Below are 24,570 nucleotides of genomic sequence, written 5' to 3'. Positions count from 1 at the left end.
AGTTAATGATTAGAACAATAGAGTCACAGGACTCATAGTTCTTCCTGAAGGGATATAGGATGCATATCTTTGAGTTGTTCTGCAGAAACTAAGACCCACCCCCACCTGGTGGAGAATGGTGATCATATGCTGACCTACAAGCACATAGACCTCAGACTGGTTGGAATCAGAAGGTTGATGATTGAGATACTTGAAACATCACCCTGTTACCTCACCACCAGCCAATCAGAATAAGGTACACAAGCTGATCATACATTCTACGACCTTCTCCGCTAACACTTTTTTAAAAAAACCTTGCCTGAAAGCCATCAGGGAGTTCGGGTCTTTTGAGCATGGGCTGCCCATTCTCCTTGTTTGGTGCCCTGCAATAAACACTGTACTTTCCTTCACCACGATCTTGTGTCAGTAGATTGGCTTTGTTCTGTGCAGGCAAGGGGACCCAAGTTTGATTCAGTAACAAGCCATTCCTCAAATGCCAAACCAACTCTGGGCTTTTTACTTATTTCTTTGTTCTTTATTCATTTTCTAGTTTTCTCTTCTTTGTCCCTTGTTCTTTCCTCTTTAAATGCTTGCTACTTTCTCCCCTGCCTTACTGCTCTGCAAATGGAGACTGTCCACTTCATGAAGTATTAAATAAAGCTTGTTTGTATCACCTAAATTGCCTTCTTTAATCATTTTTAATAGTTCTTAGCCTTGGTGGTGAAGTTGTGTGGCTACATGCAGTCTTATTTTCAGGGATATATAAAGGTATTTTGAGGGAAAACCTAGCACTGTGGAATTAACGGAGACTTCAGACCTACTGAGTTCTGGGTGTAGTCCTTGGAAAATTACTAAATTTCCTCATTTTTGAAAATTGAGACCAACTCTGTCTATATGACTTAACTATTTATTTCAGGTAATTCTTGTCCAGGAAGATAAGAATGTAAACTAATGTATAATTTCACTTTTTGCTTTAGGAAATTCTTGCAAATCAGTTTTCTGGGCAAAGAGTTTGCTTATTCTGGCCAGCAGTTCTTCTATCAGAACAATAGATTACTCATCTGAGCAAACAACTCACTTATCAGAAAATTTTACTATTAAGACTCCTTTAAGAGACTTCCCTGTTGGCGCAGTGGATAAGCTTCCATGCTCCCAATGCAGGGGGCCTGGCTTCGATCCCTGGTCAGGGAACTCGATTCCACATGCAGGCCACAACTGAGAGTTCGCATGCCAAAACAAAAGGAGTCTGCCTGCTGCAACTAAGACTTGGTGCAACCAAATAAACAAATAAATAGATAAATATTTAAAAAATAAATAAAGCCTTACACCATTTCTAAAAAAATAAATAAATAAAGACTCCTTTAAAACCTTCATCTTGATGTGTCTTCTAATTTTGAATTATTATCCAACAATTTTGCCCAATTCCAATAAATTTCCTGCAAGGAAAGACCACACTAAACCACTTAATCACAGACTCCAAACCCTGTAAATACTCTTCCCTACTCTTTTAAGACTATGTCAAAGTGGTGTTCTCCCTCACTGCAGTAAGTCTATTAACTTAGCTTCACTTAATCAACAGGTTCTTAGAAAGGTCTCTCTTGGGTTCAATAATCAACAACTTAAAAAAGAATGATAATAAATATGTTCCAGGCTGGTTATAAACATTAGAATATGTACACACAAAATAATGAGCATGGTGTCTGGCGTATGACAGACACTACTTAAATGATGATCATTATTATTACAGGTAAGTTTCAGAAAGATTCTACTCTGCTCAGCAGCCTAAGACCAGAAAATATGTCTTTTTCCATATAGAAGTGTTATATTTCTGAAGATCCCATTGGTAGAATTAATGGATTTAAGAATATAAGACATTAGGAAAAGGAGGATAGAATCTTGGGAGACTAGATTACATGTGAACAATGAAGGTCCTTTAAAATGTTTTTGTTTTTGTTTTTCAACATGTTTATTGGAGTATAATTGCTCTACAATGGTGTGTTAGCTTCCGCTGTATAACAAAATGAATCAGCCATACGTATACACATATCCCCATAACCCCTCCCTCTTCTGTCTCCCTCCCACCCTCCCTATCCCACCCCTCTAGGTGGTCACATAGCACCTAGCTGATCTCCCAGTGCTATGTGGCTGCTTCTACCAGCCACCCATTCTATAATTGGTAGTGTATATACGTCCATGCCACTCTCTCACCTCGTCCCAGCCCAACCCTCCCCTCTCTGGGTCCTCAAGTCCACTCTCCACGTCTGCATCCTTATTCCTGTCCTACCCCTAGGTTCTTCAGAACCATTTTTATTGATTTTTACATTCCATATATATGTGTTAGCATATGGTATTTGTTTTTCTCTTTCTGACTTAATTCATTCTGTATGACAGACTCTAGGTCCAACCACCTCACTACAAAACACTCAATTTCATTTCTTTTTATGGCTGAGTAATATTCCATTGTATATATGTGCCACATCTTCTTTATCCATTCATCTGTCAATGGACACTTAGGTTGCTTCCATCTCCTGGCTATTGTAAATAGTGTTTTAATGAACATTGTGGTACATAACTCTTTTTGAATTATGGTTTTCTCAGGGTATATGCCCAGAGTGATATTGCTGGGCTATATGGTAGTTCTATTTTTAGTTTTTTAAGGAATCTCCCTACCCTCCTCCATAGTGGATGTATCAATGTACATTCCCACCAACAGTACAAGAGGGTTCCCTTTTCTCCACACCCTCTCCAGCATTTATTGTTTGTAGACTTTGTGATGATGGCCATTCTGACTGGTGAGAGATGATACCTCATTGTAGTTTTGATTTGCATTTCTCTAATGATTAGTGATGTTGAGCATCCTTTCATGTGTTTGTTGGCAATCTGTATATCTTCTTTGGAGAAATGTCTATTTAGGTCTTCCGCCCATTTTTGGATTACATTGTTTGTTTTTTTGATATTGAATTGCTTGTATATTTTGGAGATTAATCCTTTGCCAGTTGCATCTTTTGCAAATATTTTCTCCCATTCTGAGGGTTGTCTTTTCGTCTTGTTTATGGTTTCCTTTGCTGTGCAAAAGCTTTTAAGTTTCATTAGGTCCCATCTGTTTATTTTTGTTTTTATTTCCATTTCTCTAGGAGGTGGGTCAAAAAGGATCTTGCTGTGATTTATGTCAAAGAGTGTTCTGCCTATGTTTCCTTCTAAGAGTTTGATAGTGTCTGGTCTTACATTTAGGTCTTTAATCCATTTTGAGTTTATTTTTGTGTATGGTGTAAGGGAGTGTTCTAATTTCATTCTTTTCCATGTAGCTGTCCAGTTTCTCAGCACCACTTATTGAAGAGGCTGTCTTTTCTCCACTGTATATTCTTGCCTCTTTTATCAAAGTTCTGGTGACCATATGTGTGTGGGTTTACCTCTGGGCTTTCTATCCTGTTCCATTAATCTATATTTCTGTTTTTGTGCCAGTACCATACTGTCTTGATTACTGTAGCTTTGTATTATAGTCCAAAGTCAGGGATTCTGATTCCTCCAGCTCCGTTTTTCTTTCTCAAGATTTTTTTGGCTATTTGGGGTCATTTGTGTTTCCATACAAATTGTGAAATTTTTTGTTCTAGTTCTGTGAAACATGCCAGTGGTAGTTTGATAGGGACTGCATTGAATCTGCAGACTGCTTTGGGTAGTACTGTCATTTTCACAATGTTGATTCTTCCAATCTAAGAACATGGTATATCTCTCCATCTGTTTATATCATCTTTAATTTCTTTCATCAGTGTCTTACAGTTTTCTGCATACAGGTCTTTTGTCTCCTTAGGTAGGTTTATTCCTCGGTATTTTATTCTTTTTGTTGCCATGGTAAATGGGAATGTTTCCTTAATTTCTCTTTCAGATCTTTCATCATTAGTGTATAGGAATGCAAGAGATTTCTGTGCATTAATTTTGTATCCTACTACTTTACGAAATTCATTGATTAGCTCTAGTAGTTTTCTACTAGCACCTTCAGGATTCTCTATGTATAGTATCATGTCATCTGCAAACAGTGACAGCTTTACTTCTTCTTTTAAGAATTGGATTCCTTTTATTTCTTTTTCTTCCCTGATTGCTGTGGCTAAAACTTCCAAAACTATGTTGAATAATAGTGGTGAGAGTGGGCATCCTTGTCTTGTTCTTGATTTTAGAGGAAATGGTTTCAGTTTTTCACCATTGAGGACGATGTTGGCTGTGGGTTTGTCATATATGGCCTTTATTATGTTGAGGTAAGTTCCCCCTGTGCTGACTTTCTGGAGGGTTTTTATCATAAATTGGTGTTGAATTTTGTCTAAAGCTTGTTCTGCATCTGTTGAGATGATCATATGGTTTTTATTCTTCAATTTGTTAATATGGTGTATCACATTGATTGATTTGCATATATTGAAGAATCCTTTTATTCCTGGGATAAACCCCATTTGATCAGGGTGTATGATCCTTTGAATGTGTTGTTGGATTCTGTTTGCTAGTATTTTGTGGAGGATTTCTGCATCTATGTTCAATAGTGATATTGGCCTGTAGTTTTCGTTTTTTGTGACATGTTTGTCTGGTTTTGGTATCAGGGTGATGGTGGCCCTGTAGAATGAATTTGGGAGTGTTGCTCCCTCTGCTATATTTCGGAAGAGTTTGAGAAGGATAGGTGTGAGCTCTTCTCTAAATGTCTGATAGAATTCACCTGTGAAGCCATCTATCCCTGGGCTTTTGTGTGTTGGAAGACTTTTAATCACTGTTTCAATTTCAGTGCTTGTGATTGGTCTTTTTATATTTTCTATTTTTTCCTGTTTCAATCTCAGAAAGTTGTGTTTTTCTAAGAATTTGTCCATTTCTTCCAGGTTGTCCATTTTATTGGCATAGAGTTGCTTGCAGTAATCTCTCATGATCTTTTGTATCACTGAAGTGTCAGTTGTTACTTCTCCATTTTCATTTCTAATTTGATCGATTTGAGTCTTCCCCCTTTTTTTCTTGATGAGTCTGGCTAATGGTTTATCAATTTTGTTTACCTTCTCAAAGAACCAGCATTTAGTTTTATTGATATTTGCTATCATCTCCTTGATTTCTTTTTCATTTATTTCTGATCTGGTCTTCATGATTTCTTTCCATCTGCTAACTTTGGGTATTTTTCTTCTTCATTCTCTAATTGCTTTAGGTGTAAGGTTAGGTTGTTTGAGATTTTTCTTGTCTCCTTAGGTAGAATTGTATTGCTATAAACTTCCCTCTTAGAACTGCTTTTAGTGCATCCCATAGGTTTTGGGTCCTTGTGTTTTCATTGTCATTTGTTTCCAGGTATTTTTGGATTTCCTGGTTATTAAGTAGTGTATTATTTAGCCTCCATGTGTTTGTATTTTTTACAGTTTTTTTCCTGTAATTGATATGTAGTGTTATAACGTTGTGGTCGGAAAAGATACTTGATACGATTTCACTTTTCTTACATTTACCAAGGCTTGATTTGTGACCCAAGATATGATCTAATCTGCAGAATGCTCCATGAGCACTTGAGAAGAAAGAGTATTCTGTTATTTGTGGATGGAATGTCCTATAAATATCAATAAAGTTCATCTTGTTTAATGTGTCATTTAAATCTGTGTTTCCTTATTTATTTTCATTTTGGATGACCTGTCCATTGGTGAAAGTGGGGTGTTAAAATCCCCTACTATGATTGTGTTACTGTTGATTTCTCCTTTTATGGCTGTTAGCATTTGCCTTATGTATTGTGGTGCTCCTATGTTGGGTGCATAGATATTTACAATTGTTATATCTTTTTGGATTGATTGCTTGATCATTATGTAGTGTCCTTCCTTGTCTCTTATAACATTCTTTATTCTAAAGTCTATTTTTTCTGATATGAAAACTGCTACTCCAGCTTTCTTTTGATTTCCATTTGCATGGAATATCTTTTTCCATCCCCTCACTTTCAGTCTGTATGTGTCTCTAGGTCTGAAGTGGGTCTCTTGTGGACAGTATATACACAGGTCTTGTTTTTGTATCCATTCAGCCAGTCTATATCTTTTGGTTGGAGCATTTAATACACTTACATTTAAGGATATGTATGTTCCTATTACCATCTTCTTAATTGTTTTGGGTTTGTTTTTGTAGGTCTTTTTTCCTCCTCTTGTGTTTCCTGCCTAGAGAAGTTACTTCAGCATTTGCTGTAAAGCTGGTTTGGTGGTGCTGAATTGTCTTATCTTTTGCTTGTTTGTAAAGCTTTTCATTTCTCCATTGAATCTTAATGAGATCCTTGCTGGGTAGAGTAATCTTGGTTGTAGGTTTTTCCCTTTCATCACTTTAAATATGTACTACAACACCCTTCTGGCTTGCAGAGTTTCTGCTGAAAGATCAGCTGTTAACCTTATGGGGATTCCCTTGTATGTTATTTGTTGCTTTTCCCTTGCTTTTAATATTTTTTCTTTGTATTTAATTTTTGATAGTTTGATTAATATGTGGCTTGGTGTGTTTCTCCTTGGATTTATCCTGTATGGGACTCTCTGTGCTTCCTGGACTTGACTATTTCCTTTCCCATTTTAGGGCAGCTTTAAACTATAATCCCTTCAAATATTTTCTCAGTCCCTTTCTCTTTCTTTTCTTCTTCTGGGACCCCTATAGTTCAAATGTTGGTGGGTTTAATGATGTCACATAGGTCTCTGAGACTGTCCTCAGTTCTTTTCATTCTCTTTTCTTTATTCTGCTCTGCAGTAATTATTTCCACTATTTTATTTTTCAGGTCACTTGTCCTTTTTTCTGCCTCAGTTATTCTGCTATTGATTCCTTCTAGAGAATTTTAAATTTTATTTATTGTGTTGTTCATCATTCTTTGTTTGCTCTTTAGCTCTTCTAGGTCCTTGTTAAACATTTCTTGTATTTTCTCCATTCTATTTCCAAGATTTTGGATCATCTTTACTATCATTATTCTGAATTCTTTTTCAGGTAGACTACCTATCTCCTCTTCATTTGTTTGGTCTGGTGGGTTTTTACCTTGCTCCTTCATCTGCTGGGTATTTCTCTGTCTTCTCATTTTGTTTAACTTACTGTGTTTGAGGTCTCCTTTTCACAGACTGTACATCCATAGTTCCCATTGTTTTTGGTGTCTGCCCCCAGTGGGTAAGGTTGGTTGAGTGGGTTGTGTAGGCTTCCTGGTGGAGGGGACTGGTCCCTGTGTTCTGATGGATGAGGCTGAATCTTGTCTTTCTGGTGGGCAGGACTGCATCCAGTGGTGTGATTTGGGTGTCTGTGAACTTATTATGATTTTAGGCAGCCTCTCTGCTAATAGGTGGGGTTGTGTTACTGTCTTGCTAGTTGTTTGGCATGGGGTGTCCAGCACTGGAGCTTGCTGGTCGATGAGTGGAGCTGGGTCTTAGTGTTGAGACAGAGATCTCTGGGAGAGCTCTCACCAATTGATATTACACGGAGCCAGGAGGTCTCTGGTGGACCAGTGTCCTGAATTCAGCTCTCCAAGCTCAGAGGTTCAGGTTTGACAGTCGGCCAGAGCACCAAGACCCTGTCAGCCACACGGCTAGAGAAGATGGGCTGAGTTGGGTGTCAGCCACTGCCCTGTTGTAGCCATGTCTCAGCTGTCTCCAAAGGTCACCCAGATACATTGGGTTATTCCACCATTCCTCAGAACTTGCACATGCCAGTCTGGGATTTATAGATGTCCTCCTGATACTCTCATTGAATCACCTTGCATTCACAGTGGTGAGAAATATGCTAATAGTGTTGGTTCTCTTCAGTTCAGAGACTGGGACAGTCTGAGCCTTCATGTAGCCAAGTCAGGAGCAGCTGGACAATGGTCCCAAAGTGATAACATGTCACATTCCAACAAGGTTTTCCGCAGTGCCCAAGCAGCCACTCTGCTCAGCGGCAGCACTCTGACCGGGGAACTTGATGGAACCCTCAAACGAGAATTTCTGCTGACCCTAGAACCTGACTTGCCCACCCAGGCAAGGAGCTGAGGAGAGAATCTCCCGGCCCCGTCTCACCAGAGGAGCAGACACCTGGAAGCTGTGCGGCCAACAGCACAGGAACTGAGAGGTGGGTGGGTGGGGCTGACAGCCTCTCAAGAAAAGCCACAATCACAAGGAGGGTTCACAAGCTACCGTCCAGGTGGGGGGGAATTAATTCAGAGCTGAGGCTGAGGGTAGTTCCTGGCCCATCCTGCCTGGAAAGCCTGGCTTTTTTTTTTTTTTTTTAAACATTTGCCAAAATAAAACAATGGTAACATATAATACATTTACTAAATTACAAGAGTAATACTTGTATTTGCATGTTTTAAATACAACTAATTTCCGGTTACCATTCCCAGATGCCTAGAAGAAAAACCAAATTTTCTTTCTCAGTTTCAAGGAGGTAACATTCATTTCACTTGGTTGAATAAAATATGCTATTCAGAATTAGCCACATCCAAGGTTAAGGCCACAATCTTCCAGACTGACAATTCAGTTCAAGACTTGACACCAACTGCAAGTTTGGGGATTTCCCAAAACTATCATCAGTTTCAATAGTTCACTAGAATGACTCACAGAATTCAGGAAAAAGGTGTACCTGTGATTATAGTTTTATTATAGCCAAAGGAAGAGATGCACAGAGCTGAATCTGGGATTGGGCGGGCTCCAAACGTGAAGCTTCTGTGTCCTCAGGGACATCTTACCCTTCCCAGCATCGAGATGTGGTAATCTGTACATGAAGTATTGCCAACCCAGGAAGTTCATCTGAGCCTCAGTGTCCAGAGTTTTTACTGACACCTTATTACATAGGTATGATTGAAGTACTGCCCATGTGGTTGTACTCAGTGTCTACTCCTTTCCACTCCCCAGAGTTCAGGCTGATAACCCATGGCTCAAAGTCTCAATCCTTTCATCAGGTGGATGGTGTCTGAGTGTGCGCAGACTCCATCTCAAGTCATCTTGCTAACATGAAGTATCCAGGGTGATGGAGACACCTCATTACCATAGAATATCAGGTGTGTTCTGAGAGACCCACCATGAATAACAAAGTTGTTCTTATTACACGGGAAATTCCATGGGTTTAGAGTTTACTTCCCAGGAGCAGGGACAAGGACAGACTGCTCTTTGGGTAAAGTTAATTCTTCACTATGTATATGCTTAATACTAATACTTATACATTCTTGAGCACCTACAATGTGGCAAACACTTTATATATTATTTCTAATTCTCACTAGGATTACTATGATAAAACCTTATGTCACATTTTGATAGTTAAGAAACTAAATGTTTTACCTTACCCAAGACTGTAATCTAGTACGTAGCTAACCTATAATTAGAACCCTGATCTGTCTAGCTTCCAAGATCACACCCCTTCTACTATCTCTAGCTTCATTTTATTGTCAATAAATATAAACAGACACTATATGTTCCACCATGATCCCCATTCCAACATCTCCTATGGCTGCTCATCCATCCAAATATTCAATACCTTTCTGCCCTTTTTTAAAAGGTAAAAATACCTAAGTTATACTCCATAGATAAGAACTTGGAGTGATAACAATATACTGTAAATTACTGCAGGTAAGGGAAAGCGCCTATGTAGTAAAATTTAAGAGATGCATTTTTCAGTGTTCCCTGATTGTAAGGAACAGAAGACACATCTGGATAACCTGCAAAAGGAAATTTCTTGGAAAGCTATGAAGTAATTCATAGAATTAAAGAAGGCGCCAAGGAACCGAGTATTAAAATTCCCTGGGCAGAGGGGCCATTGGTTCAGTTTGAGTTATGTCCCTATATCTTGACAGCCATAAGCAGTCTTCACGAAAAGGAAGAGGGGTAATTCCCCATAGAAAAATCAAAGTGCTGCTGTTGTAAGGAGGAGGAATGTATGCTTAAGGGAAGGAGAAAACAGAAAAAGAGATTTTTATCACCAAGGAGAATTAGTACTAGTGGAAGTATATACACACAAACAAGAGAGACAATAATCACGCTCTCCATGGAAAGATTAAAGAAAAAAAAAAAGCCCTAACTTTTATGTACGCAGAACAAATTAAAGAAAAGAGTCACAATATTAGGTTAGTGGTAGTGGAGAAACTGGTTTAGATAAATGAAGTTCTGAATTACTAAAATATACCAAAACTTGAACTGCTTTGTCTGATTTTTCCATGGTGCTTTAAAATATAAAATAGTGTCAGTAGTGAGTGTGCCACAAAGGAGATAGCATCACACCTCCCTTAATAAATATATAATGTACATAAAAGCAGGGTGCTTGCTAAGAAAATATAGCCTTAAGATACACTCTCCCTCTCCAGTTTCCATTTCTACCAGGGTTGCTGTTCCGTGTAGCGGATTTGTTGCAAAAACTGTCTCAATTTCTACCTGTCTCTCTGCCACTCTTTTGGAGATATGACTTTCCAGTTCCTTCCATGAAGACCTGGAGTCTGTCTCCCAGCCTTGGCTCCAGGCTATAGACTTGTGGCTTGCTTTGGTCATGAGTATGTTGTCATAAGCCAAGTAATTCCAGTTCTGAGCCTAGGTCTCAAGGGGCCTTGTACACTTCTGCTTGCTTTCTTGGATTCCTGCCACCACAATGAGAGTAAGTCCCTTTAGCCTGCTAAAGGGAAGTGAGAAAACCTTGGGGGTGAGCAGAGTGGCTCCTGCTGGGGCCATCCTAGAAGAACTAGCTCCTAGCTGGCCTTCCGATTGGCTGAAGAAGCAGAAGCAAGACCAATTCAGATTGGCTGAGCCCAGCTGAGATCTGCAGTACACCAGCCAAGTCCTGTACTCATAACAAAAGAAATCAATGTTTACTGTCGTATGTTTCTCTGAAGTGTCCTGCTTGTTATTTACAGGGCAATATTGGGGCCATGGGTAACTGATTGGCCTCCTGCTGTCTAGCAGCTACTGAGAGGGAAGAATCAGAGGCCTGCTCTGGTTAGTCCATGTTTTCTCTTGCCAATACTCACAAATAAATAAAAAATGAGAAGTAAATTATACTATTTGACCATCATGTTTTCATGAAGCATTAAGAGGAATACAGGCAAACTGACTAAATTTTACAAAGCCAACTTTCACGTACAAACACATAACCACAGCCTAAATTTACTTGATCACTGTCAACTCTCCTCTACACTTTGTGGTTTCCTAGACCCAGGCACAATGTTTACTTAAAATAAAATTCTCATTAGTAGGTATCTTAAAAACATATAGCTGTGAGTACATTTTTGAAAAGATGTTTTCATTAAAAATTATTTGCTTATATGATAAGTATAAAAACTGTTCCTTTCTAATCCAGACAGCAAGCCAAAAGAACCTCCTCAAGCTTGGAAATTACTTTCCCTGAAATCAAGAAAACCATATGAAACTTGAAATCAGAGCTGAGAATTAAAACTTTAAATTTTCCAGGTGATATTTATTAATATCTACTCCATATTAATGGGACATTCAGAACTATATATACCCATATACTCCGTCTTATTATTATTTTTTTTGCGGTACGCAGGCCTCTCACTGCTGTGGCCTCTCCCGTTGCGGAGCACAGGCTCCGGACGCACAGGCTCAGTGGCCATGGCCATGGCCATGGCTCACGGGCCCAGCCGCTCCGCGGTATGTGGGATCTTCCCGGACCGGGGCACGAACCCGTGTTCTCTGCATCGGCAGGCGGACTCTCAACCACTGCGCCACCAGGGAAGCCCCCTTCCGTCTTATTTTTATAGATCTTGGACTCAGCTTCTTTTTTAAGGCTCCTTCTGGAGCAGAAGTTGCTCAGCACCTTGCATCCTCACTTATAAATCTTTTCTGCTTTTATTTGCCCCAGCTAAAATCTCTACAGAGATTTTTGAGTTTCTTCCTTTCCCAAATCTTTCCCTACCTTCATCTTTTTCTTAAATAAATCAAGATAATTTTAAAAGAAAGTGAATAACCCCTCTTAAAGGAAGTGATAAGAGTTTATAGTTTCCAACTGCCTTTTACCTGAATGCTCCGTGGCATGCTATTTTTTTCTCTTTACTCCACATGGTAGCAAATTTTTATAACCGGTTAGTACATAATCATTGGAAACCAGATTATATTCTGGATAAGCTAGAATGAAAGGAGTCAATTTCCTGAATACAAATAGATGACATTTTTCTCTTTGAATACTATGATACCTAGTTTTTAATTATGGACTTTTTATTGTAGTTTGCACCCTTATCAAATAATTGTTTTCCACCCAATTCTTAGAGCAGCATTCCCAAAGGACTGAATTTGTTAATACACATTTGATACAGAGCTATTTTGTTTTGCTCATTTACATGTTTAAAAGAAGGGACTGGGATAGAAAATACACCCTGTGCCCCACAGCAATGACGAGAAAGAGGAGCTGCTGCAAGTGGGGAGTGAGGGGAGAGTTCGTGCGCTGGAATAGGATGTACAAGTAATTCAGAAAGAGAGCAATGGAGAAGTCCAAGGACAAATTGACAATTCGTCTTTTAAGGTGAAAATATGCCTCATGAATATCTGATTGGGGATTTGGGAGGGTGATGGGAATGAAAGGAGATATGCAGATCTTGTGTCGAAAAGGTCCTCTTGGCTGTAGGAGGCCTTTCCTTGAGACAGTTGGTACCCCAGGGTCTACAACTGTGGAATGGTAAAGGTTGTTTTCAAAGAAGGCCTGAAAGAGGAAAAGGATAAAAAGAAGATAATATCTAGGGATAGTCAAACAAGTTAGCATCTTGGGAACAGCTGGAGAGCTGGGCCTAAAAATACAGATTGAAAGGAAGAGACAATAAAAAAGACTATTACTTGGGTCTGGCCTGGGGAAGAATGGCAAATATGGTCAAGTGTGTGAGTGAATTAAAGAGGTAGAAAAGAGAAGTCAGTTAAGAATATACCTGTGACCTTATCTGGGTAGGATCAAGCTCCTATGGAAACCCAAAGGAAGGCTAATAAATCATCACCTGGACCCAGAACAGGAATGAGAAGTTGAATGGGCTATTCGAAGTTCTGAGACTGCACTTGCAGAGTACAGGGGAGCAGATATACAGCATATGAAATGATTGAATTGTGTCAAAAGACATGGCATTAATCAGGCTTATGGCCTTGCATCATAACCCTTGGGTGTAGTTTCTTCTCTTATAAAATGAAAAGGTTGCACGAACTCATCCCTTAGATGTCAGCTCTCATGTCCAAGGAATCTGACACTCTCGTAAAACCCTGGTTGCATTTAATCTGTGGACGCATGTTTCTCAATGGTGGGGGGGATATTTGGCAATATCTGGACATTTTTAGTTGTCATAACTTGGGGAACGCTACCGGCATACACTAGGTACAGGGCAGGGATTCTGCTACATATTCCACAAGGAACAGGGTACCCCTCCTCTCCCATCAAGGAATTGTCTAACCCACACGTCTATAGTGCTGAGGTTGAAAAACTCTGTTATAGGCCAAAATTTATTTACATCCAATTCTTGTTTACCAATCACTTAGTTCTTCAGCTCCTCTAACTGGTATAGAAAATACTGGCATTAGCATTCCATTAGAGAGAACAGGCATAAGCTGGGATCATTCTGAAGGAAGAAAGCTTACCCTTGAAACTATCCACTGATGAAGCAAAAATGTCACAACTATATTTATCATAGAATAGCAATGGAAATTTTGTGTCCTTAATTCTCTAATGAGGCCTATTCAGCAGTGGGAGCAGATTTTAGGAGCCAGGAGATATGGATTCCAGTGTGTTCTGTTGTTAACCCATAGTCATCAGACCAAGTCATTCAGTCACAGAGATTTGATAGTAGTATAGAATTAATATCTGTTTTACCTTACATCAGGATTGCTATGAAAATCAAATGAAAGGAGATCTGAAAGTGACTTGAAAAGTTAAAAGTGCTAGAACTATATAAAAAGTGATTTATGCTTATGTTTGACATTATTTCAAGCATATTCTCTAGCTAAATCTTGTGATATATGAAACTGAGCTCAACAAAAATTTGAATTCCAATTTGGAAAAGCACTTTAATAGATATTATCCACACTACGAACAGGAAAACAAAACAATAAAGTTTCTGTTCACTAAGTGCTGAAAGTCTACTGTGGGAAAGCTATCCGTTATCTATTACCACAATAAGGCTGCACAATAAACCATTACAAAACCCTAAGTGTCCTACAGCATTAAATCTTTATTGCTCACCTGTCTAGGATCAGCTGAGGTTTAGCCAGGTGGCTCTGTCTTGGCTTAGCTCACTCATACATCTGAAGCTTGGCTAGCTGTCAACTAACCTAGGACGCCTTGGCTGGAGCAATTGGCTCTGCTTCATGTGTGCTCATCCTTGTGTAGATTAGCCTTGAGCATGTTCTCATGTTAGTAGTAGAGGCCAAGCTTCTGTTTACAACTTGTCTGCTACCGTCCCACTGGTCAAAGCAAGTCATGTGACTGAGCTCAAAGTGTGGGTGCAACCTTTCACCCACAATGAGTGGACACTGTAAAGTTACATGGCAAACGATGCAGATGCAAGGAGTGGTCATGATTTGGGCCAATGATGCAATCTACTTTAGGAAACATAGATACTGGATGATGAAGAGTTACATTCATACCTGATGGAGAGGATTATATGTCATTGAAATTTTCTGAACTTTGAGTTGGATGAAATTACTGAGTGTAACTCTGAGTTGACTTCCTTGAAGGGGTAATGATTTTGTTTCATGTCTAAGAAGAAAGGCATTCACAAATGTTTAGTGGTGAAAGGGATGGATGCTGGAAAAGTCCCTTTCTCCCTAAATCTATATGGAATTGTATGACTCACTCTTGCCAATGGAATATGAGCAGGAGTAATTGTGTCATTTCCCCAATAAGATAGGAAGTAGGTGTACATTCCCTGTTCTTTCTTTCTCCTTCCCCTGGTTGGAGGCAAAGTACTTCAAGGCCCTAGGAGATAATGAGCCACAAGATGGACAGAAGCTGAGTCCCTGAATCTCCATATAGAGGAAAGTCAACCACCAACCATCAATAAACGGCATTGGACCAGCACCTGAGTTCGAAAGAAATGGTTGTGTTAAGCCACTAACATTTTCAGACTTATTTGTCACATCGGCTAGCATTATTCTAATATCACTCAATTTTAATATAACACTGTCACCAATTTAAAAAAAATTTTAAAGAATTAAAATTGGTTTTTCTTAGAAGTTTATAATACAGTTTTTCACCCAAACCTGAGAAATTAAATCACTAACACATTTCTCACCAAGTGAGTATCTAATCTGTTTGAAAGTTTCCAGCAATGGTAAGCTTACTAACTTCTGAAGCAATCATTTCTCTGTGAGAAAATTGTTTATAGGAAAAAATTTCCCTAGTTTGAGTTGCATATCCCTATATATCTACCTATCTGTCTATTCTAGAATTACCAGGCTTAAACTTATTCCCTTATTCTCTCTTCCAAAAGGCTGGTTTGGTTTTTTTTTTTTTGGTCATGTTACGTGGCTTGCGGGATCTTAGTTCCCCTACCAGGGATCAAACCTGGGCCCCGGCAGTGAAAGCGCGAGTCCCAACCGCAGGACTACCAGGGAATTCCCAAGGGCTGATTTTTTATTATTTCAAGATATCTATACATTCTACCTCCAAACTATGTCTTTTCTTCACAAATCAATCATGCCTTAAAGAAAATAAATTAAACTTTAAACTACCTTTGGGAAGCCCAGCAGCAGTAATTACATATCAAGCTTCAATATTCTTTGTAAACTGTGATAGCCACTAGTTATACTAACTCTGTGACAGGGTAACTTATATTGTTAGTTGAGAAAACTAATACATTAAAAAAAAAATCTAACATACAGAATGAAAGTCACAGGATATTTGGGGGCAAAAACAAGCATTTGAGATTTTTAAGCATTCCAAACATAGTGGTAGAAAGAGACCACAAAGCCACTTACAAATATACGGATTTTACCATGTTGGGACTGATAACTTTTTGAGGTTTTTGTCCCAATATTTTGACATAAAGAAGGATCTGTATTAACTAAGTCAACTAGAAGAATTTTTAATGTAATTTCTAAGAAATTCTGTGTTTTGAAGTTCTATAACACCAGCATCTTGTATCCATTATTTGTATTTATACTTTTTTTCCCTGACTTGAATATTGATTCAGTTATGCAAAGCTTCCAAGAGAAAAGCTTCATATTGAAAACTTCTGACCCCTTTGTGCAGTTTTTACCAACCAATCAGACTTTCAGTTCTTTTCCTCCCCCTAAAATGATAGAACATGGTACATGGCGACCTCTACTGGTTCTCAAATAATGTAGCCAAAGTCATTTTGACAATTTCAGCAAAGAGCTGCTGCTTTTGTGAGGTCTAGGGAAAATTACTGGCATGAATTGAAGAGTAAATATTTAAGAAAAGTAACAGATCTCTGCTAGCTTTAATGCAGTTTCAAATTCTATATTCAATAATTTCTTCAGTTCAAGAAACCTGTTGGGTTTTGACCCTCACCTCCCACCTGTGTTTTACTTATTTCTGAGAATGAAAGCATAGTTGCTATAGAGTCAGGAAAACACGTATTTCAGATTTCAAAAACAATTCTTGATAATTTGACTTATTACAAAAGGAAGACAAGCTTGTTGAAAAAAAATTCAAACATTCATGAACTGATACCAGTAAAAACGTGAAAGTCTCTTCATCAGCATTTCCCCTCCCTAGACCTGCTTTCCAGGATTCAGGTTAATTTCCCATGAGAAAAAAATATTTTTCGTGTGTGGATTACCTGGCTTGGGATTTTAGGCTTAGTTTGTGTAGATAGAATTTAAGCATATGTTGGCTTTTAGAGTAACAGGGTAAGGAGGAAAAAACTACACTCTCCTTCCCTGGCCTTTAATAATTTAATACTCAAGATGATTGCTCACAGATCTTGCCAGAGGAAAGATTTAGCTAGTTTTCTCCTCCTAAAAGTATCGGGGTACTAACATTAATTTTCAAACAGGTGGGAAAAAGAACTCAGTGTGCTTGAATATAAGTATCCCAAATCAAGGTTTTCAAAATTAAGTACACGGTAAGAAATGTGCTCCACCAGAATTAATAAACTTATTTTTAAAATAGGTCAAATTCCATTTAGAAATGTTGCAACATCAAAAATCTCTGAATAGGGACTTCCCTGGTGCGCAGTGGTTAAGAATCCGCCTGCCAATGCAGAGGACATGGGTTCAAGCCCTGGTCCAGGAAGATCCCACATGCTGCAGAACAACTAAGCCTGTGAGCCACAACTACTGAGCCCATATGCCGCAACTACTGAAGCCCGCGCGCCTAGAGCCCGTGCTCTGCAACAAGAGAAACCACCACGAGAAGCCCATGCACCACGAGGAAGAGTAGCCCTCGCTTGCCGCAACTAGAGAAAGCCTGCGTGCAACAACAAAGACCTAACGCAGCCAAAAAAAAAAAAAAAACTCTGAATAATAAGGCTTCTTAATTCTTCACTCATAGGAACATTTAATATTAGACATCTAACACAAACACAAGACAATGCCAAAAAACAAGCAATCTTAGTAGTTTCATGGAGTTCATGGTTTGATTTAACCTATAAAAAAGAGTATTAAAAAAGCTTTATTATTCAGGATGAAAAGAGGAAAGCTAGAATTAAGAGTATTTTGTGCATGTAAGTGAGAAGTTTACTAGCATTTCAAGATAAGATAATAGTTTTAACTATTAGAAGATGGGTAAAATCCTAGCTATATCAGGTCCTTGAAAATGGAAATTAAAAAAAGAAATTGTTTTTCCAGAAATTTATTGAATGGGTACAGAATAAAACACCATTCTCCAATAAATGTAACATTCACTAGAAGATTTAATCACTTTGCCCTAAATTACAGGAGTTTGCTGGATGTTGGAAGTTTTTGAATTAGATTTTAATGGTTGCTTAGGATAGAGAACTAGCTTGTGCTAATGAAGTGAATCAGGCTAGTGGTTTTCAGCTGTGGCTCCTCAGACCATCTCTGGTTTGCTACTGTATTTCCCCTGGTCCACCATGAAATCAGAACGCTACGATAAACCAAGATGATTTTTCATGAAGCTAAGTACGTTAAATTTAAAGAACTGCACTTTAAACTTTTTGTTTGTGCTACCAATTATCTTTTTTATGAAAAAGATAATAATGGAATAAAATAAGTAAAAATAAAATTAAAACTGATCTTATTTGGCAAAAGAAAAAGTTGACAATACTCTGGTTCCCCCCTCCCCAAACTTTTGAAATTTTTTTACATATCTTTAAAACACCAAAGACTGTTGTCACTGCCTTGTCAGTCCTTTAAGTTTTTCAAAACGGTCATTTTACCCTAACATCTCAGGCATGCAACTTCTGAACCAAGTTTCCTCAGGTCAGAGTTCGTATAGCACTTACAAAATCCCCTATTTGACAGTAAAAATATGGCTAAAATAACATGTGACTTATCATAATTCCAAACTATTATAGAACTTTTACATTTTGTGGGAAGATTATTTTTTTTTGTCTTCTGGTTTTTGAGAAACACTTGTGAAATCCACATGTACATCAGTGGGATTTATCTTTCAGAATGCGGAAGATATGTTTTGCCAGTCATAAATGAACTGTAATCCCCATAGACTCAAGTTTAATTCAAAAACACTCTCTCCAGAGCTGCTAAATTTGGCAATCCACAGTCTCTCCTCCATATGCTCTCCTTAGGGGATTCTACATACATTGTCCATAATGGTTTCTACTAAGGATGTCTGGAAAAGTAGATATTATGGACACAGAAGGGCCATTAAAGGGAATTTGAAAACAGATCCATTAAGTTGAAGTATACAATTGTAAGAGTCTTCAAGTTGGATGGACTCTGCTAATTGATATTCAAGGAATAACTCCATCTACCCGCAGTTTATATCATAGCGTCTAACTGCTCATGCTTGTATCGCTAACCAACCTGGTTTGGTAGTCTCCCTGGAGAGAGGAATATTAGCAGAACGTGGTGAACATAAAAAAGAACAGCAGATAAATAATGAATTGTCCCTAAATGTGGGCCTCATTTCCATTCCATTCTGTTGTTCAGCGCCTTCACTGTTTCAAATAGCCATCTTTTTTTCATTAATTACATCAGCTCTGCCTCTGTTATGTCTTGTTGGAAAAGAGAAAAGAAAGTTTCCATTATTTCCCTTCTAGACTGTGGAATGCAGCAGCTGTTGTGTTCTGCAAACATCCAGTCATATCTTAGAATCGCTGGTCATTTTTGAGTGGATTTAAAAACACTTTTCGGTATTGTTATTCTCACTGTCCCCAAACTTGTGAGCTTGTGTTTCTTTTCTCTCTCCGCTCATCTTTTGTGGCCTTACTCCCTTTTCCTCCACCTGGCTCTCATTTTCAAGCTCTGTAATAGTTCTCAAGAGCAATGCAAGTATCCCAAAGGTTTCTCTGCCGGGCCCTGTCTCAGCCCTACAACACTATTTCTGAGGGGTTTGCTTTGTTTTAATTATGTTACCTTTCCTTCTGTTTAAATGACTTTCAGGACACAATCTCTCGTCTGCCATGCATGTTGGACAACAGCACTGCGGTCCTTGTCCTGCGACCCTTGGCAAAGGCAGACTTTGCAGTTTTACCTGCAGCAGCTGCCTTCACGGGCTGGGAATCACGTAGTCATAATGATTCCCTGAATGTGGACAGTACTTTATGGTTTTGAAAGTTCTTCCCCACCCATTGTCCCATTTGACACCACAAGGATCCTACAAAGCAAATAGGATGTACGTTATTCTTCCCATTTGATAGATGAGGAGAAATATGGCCCTAAGAAGTCATGGAATTGGATCAGCAAACTCTGAGCACTAGCGAGAGATGGAACAGGAACGAGAAGTCTGGCTTCTGTCTTTGGTGTTTTCTCCCAGTGCCTTTCCTCCGGTCTCTCTTTCTTCATCCGTAAAATGGGAAACATACTACCTTTGTGTTATGAGGAAAGGATGAAAGAATCCGGGTGAGTGCCACTTAGTAAGTGCTCAGTAACTGTTTATTGTGATCCTTTGTCATATAAATCCAACAGCTAAATTGGCTGAATAACATACATATGCAGCTGCTCTCTGGCTGCATGCGTCAGGATGTATTGCTCCTCCAAGGAGAGATTTTGAGCAGCCACTGACTGAACTACGTTAATTAGAAATTGATGTTTGGTTCCAGCAGTGCAGCAGCAACAATCCTCCTCCCTTTGCTCCCACAAGGAAAATGATACATGTAGCTTGATTCTTCTACACAACACAACCAGCTAACCCAACACAGTATGGTGCACATGTGGATAACAGATTCTGCATTTATAGTATCCAGTCTCACGATTTACAAGCTGTATGATCATGGTCTCGACAAATTATTTAATCTCTCTGTGCCTCAGTTTTTCCTCTCCGTAAAATGTGGATATTGAGGCTTATCAAATGGGGTTGTCGAGGGGAATAAATGAGTATAATAGGGATGTTTAATTTAAAAATTTGACCAGGGCACCAAGGTATGGTAGCTACCAGATATAATAGATCTTCAAAATGCAAAATTCTCGAGTCCATTGGAAAGAAAGTACTCGAGTCCACTGACGTTATGAGTCCTTTACCTGGGTCCTTCACTGAGAGCAGCGATATGAAAACAACAAAAGGGCTGGGATTTGGAGAGGGTCTATCAGGAGATTTTCCTGGGTGAGAGCTGCATTCTTACCTCCCCCCGCGGGGAGGGGTGTGGTTGTGCAGCCTCCCCAAGGCAAGCCTGGTGAGAGGGGCTTCCCTGGAACCACTCAGAGAGTACGGTAGGTGTTCCTGGGCTGCAGGGACTGTAGCCCACAGCGTGCCTGAGAGAGTGAGAGCAGCTGATGACAACAGAGCAGAGAGTTGCCTCTGGGCAGTAACTGCACCTGCCCAGTACCAAGTTAAGGTGTACGGATCATGGGGACTAGTTGTAGAAACTATGGCTGTGAGGTCAGCCTGCGGTTGTTTTTAAAGGGATTCCACCCGAGTACACGGTCCGCGGGGAAAGGAGACGGCAGGCACATGTCTAAAGCAGGATGGAGAGGCTCAGTCAAAGCTGAGGCCCAGCCCATGGTAAGAGGGTTTCAGCAGAGGGAATCTGGGAGGGAGTCCCCAGGGATTGGAGTATAATTGCTTTACATTTTTGTGTTAGCTGCTGCTGTATAGCAAAGTGAATCAGCTGTACATATACATATATCCCCATATCTCCTCCCTCTTGTGTCTCCCTCCCATCCTCCCTATCCCACCCCTCTAGGTGGTCTCAAAGCACCGAGCTGATCTCCCTGTGCTATGCGGCTGCTTCCCACTAGCTCTCTATTTTACGTTTGGTAGTGTATATATGTCCATGCCACTCTCTCACTTCGTCCCAGCTTACCGTTCCCCCTCCCCGTGTCCTCAAGTCCATTCTCTGCATCTGTGTCTTTATTCCTGTCCTGCCCCTACGTTCTTCAGAACCATTTTTTTTTAGATTCCATATATATGTGTTAGCATATGGTATTTGTTTTTCTCATTCTGACTTACTTCACTCTGTATGAGTCTCTAGGTCCATCCACCTCACTACAAATAACTCAATTTCGCTCCTTTTTACGGCTGAGTAATATTCCATTGTATATATGTGCCACATCTTCTTTATCCATTCATCTGTCAATGGACACTTAATAACATGTTTTAAATCATAAATTAGGTTGTGTTTATGACTTGAGGTAAGTGTAGGACTATTAACTAAATAGAACTTGCAAAGTCACAGGCCGGCCCAGGATGCCATCCAAATAGGGAAAGGAGCAGTCCCACTGAGGACTAAAAGGAGAGAGAGACAGAAACCAGGTTATTTTGTAATTAAATCTGATGGCTTCTGATTAAGATCAGTTAGATAAAGAATCTTGAATATAGAATATTCACCAAGCTATTAGTGTTTTTTCTTTACTCTGAAAGCCTATTTTCTTATCTGAAAAGTAAAAAATTTGAATGCAAAAGAATATTAACAAGTAAAGTTTAAATATTTAAAATCTCTGACCCAATAAAAAGAGAGCCATCATTACTTCCAGTAGTAAGGAACTCACTACCTCATTAAACTATTAGAAACCTACAGATGCTACAAAGTCTATCCTTATATCAAAACAAAATCCATGTTCATGTAATTTCTATCCATTTGTTTACGTTTTATCCCCTGGAGGAACACAGATCATGAAATTCTGTGGTTTTCAGGTTTTTTTCTCTCTTCCACATAATGTTAGAAAACAGTTACATCTTCCCTTATTCTTTATTTTCAGCCTAAAGATTACTGTTTCCTTCTATTCTTTTCCATATAATGTATCACACTTCTCATCTTGATCTCCCTCCTCTGCAGTTTTTCCGGTTTGTCAATTTCCCTCCTCCTGAACTGAACACAAGGCTGGATCTAACCTGAGAGCAGAGCTACTGTAGCCATCATATAATGTGCATACTAGGTTTGTGGTCAACTCAGACGTCTCAAGTCATTTTCTTAGGAAATAGCCCCCAAAGTCAGGTCCTCTTTATTCTGTACTCATACAGCTGGTTATTAAAAAGTGAAGCAAAAAAAAAATGTACTTTGTTATACTCCATTTTGTCAGTTTTACCCTACTGTTCCAGGCTTCTGAAAATATTTGGAATCTCTCTTATGATTCAGACTGATTTTTAGAAATTATTTTTTCTCTATCCCAGCTTTGGCCATTTGATAAGCATTCTTCTAATCTGCATTTAAGGCACTGATTTAAAAAAAAAATTGAAGAGGACGGTTATTTTCCAATGAACATCCTTGAGTGTGTAGACACTTGTGCACACTCAGTGCATTTCACCAGGGCATATACTCCAAAGTGGAATTATTGGGTGATAAAATATAAGTATGTTCATTTTATTAGATGTTGATAAATTGCACATTTTTAAGATGTTAAATACAATTTGGTTACAATTAACTTTCTTTACATGAGGGAGTTGCTGTTCGTGAAGTCACAGTTTACACTGACTGTGTAAAACAGGCCATGGAATGCATGTGACAATGACACCCAGTGTGCAGGGCTGGACGAGCCAGCTGCACGGTCCAGATTCCCATGAAGGCAGCAGCGGCGATCTCGTCGCACTGGCCTGTACCATGATTTCGGCCTTGGTCTGACCTTGTTTCTGCCCACATTCTAAGCCTGGTTATTTGGCTTTATGGTGCTTCTATGAGCTAAACTTTATTCATTAAAAAAAACTCCATTTCTGTTTAAATGTAAGGCCAGAATTATTTTCTGTTGCTTACGGCTAAGAGGGTATCGCAACTCTTTTCCTACTTCTAATTAAACGCTCCTTTCCATTTCTTTCCCCAGCAGTTTCAGAGTAAGAGTTCACTCCTCTGTTAATACGCGTATTCATACATATTTGGACACTCCCACAAACTGAACAACTGCTATCCCAGATGAGATCCAGTTTTTTTTTTTCTATGAATGTCCAGGCTGCTTCTTCAGCTAGGAAATTCAGCAGAATGGGGTTTCCCAGCCTTCCCACACTCTGTATTCTTTCTTCTCTTCTTTTGTACTCTGCTCTGTTTCATTTTGATTTTGTTTCCATGCTTATTTCTCACACAGGCAACGAAACAAAACCCAGAAATAAAGGGATATGGTATCAATGGCCGTTAAAAGTTAGCAAATTTAGCAGTGAGGAGAAAGTTGCATGTGGATGAAAAACACACTGTAATTCTTTTCCTGTTGGAAGTAAATATTTTCAGCACCACGCATAAATGGTAAGTCACAAAAGTAAAATAATAAGAATGCATTGCATGCTTGTTATCCTGCTGGACTTAAGCTCCGTTCTGGCTCCTTTAGTTTGCTTTGCAGATTTATACTCGAATCCACTGATTGTATATCTTATAATTTGTTTCTCAAAGGACAATTTTATTTCCTTTACTTGCTAGTTTTTAGGAAAGGGAATGTCATTTTTGGTACACAGCTGCATTTTAATAGGCGAATTTTACACAAACATTAAAAAGTGGTTGAATTGGGAGTATCTCTAAAAATTCTGGTCACCAATTCTAACGTGTGCGTGGGGGGTTTCCACACCACCAACAAGCAATTCTCTGACACCATCTGCATGGCCTACACTTCAACTCAATTCTGACCCTCCCTAGAGAACAGCTTGAGCTCCTACAGATTAAGGGCTCAGTCCCACAAGCCCCCTTCTCCCACATCAGATGCCAGTTACAAGCCCAGGTTGTTACCTGTGCTTCTGACCAACCAGCTATGGATTGGAGGTTCCAGTGAGCATCTCACAGAACTCAGAAATACTCGCTAGATTACTGGTTTATAATTAAAAGGTATAACTCGGGATCAGCCAGGTAGAAAAGAGTGTAGGGCAAGATATGGAGAAATGGCGAGTGGGCCACTGTCTCCCAGCCTCCACGTGTTCACCAACCTGGAAGCTCTCCAAACGCTGTCCTTTACGGTTTTTATGAAGGCTTTATTACATATGTGTGATTGATTAAATCACTGACCACTGGTGATTGATTCAACCTCCAGTCCCTCTCTCCTCCCCAGAGGTGGGGTGGGATTGAAATCTCCAACCCTTTAATCACTGGGTTGGTTCCCCTGGCAACCAGCACCATCCTTAAGTGCTTACAAAAGTTACCTAATTGACATAAACTCAGGTGTGGTTGAGAGGGGTTTGTTAGGTATATTAAGA

The sequence above is a fragment of the Pseudorca crassidens genome, chromosome 11 (genome assembly GCF_039906515.1).
Source record: "Pseudorca crassidens isolate mPseCra1 chromosome 11, mPseCra1.hap1, whole genome shotgun sequence".
Classification (NCBI taxonomy): Eukaryota; Metazoa; Chordata; class Mammalia; order Artiodactyla; family Delphinidae; genus Pseudorca; species Pseudorca crassidens.
The sequence above is the reverse complement of the archived record's forward strand: the minus strand, read 5'-3'. Positions refer to the sequence as shown.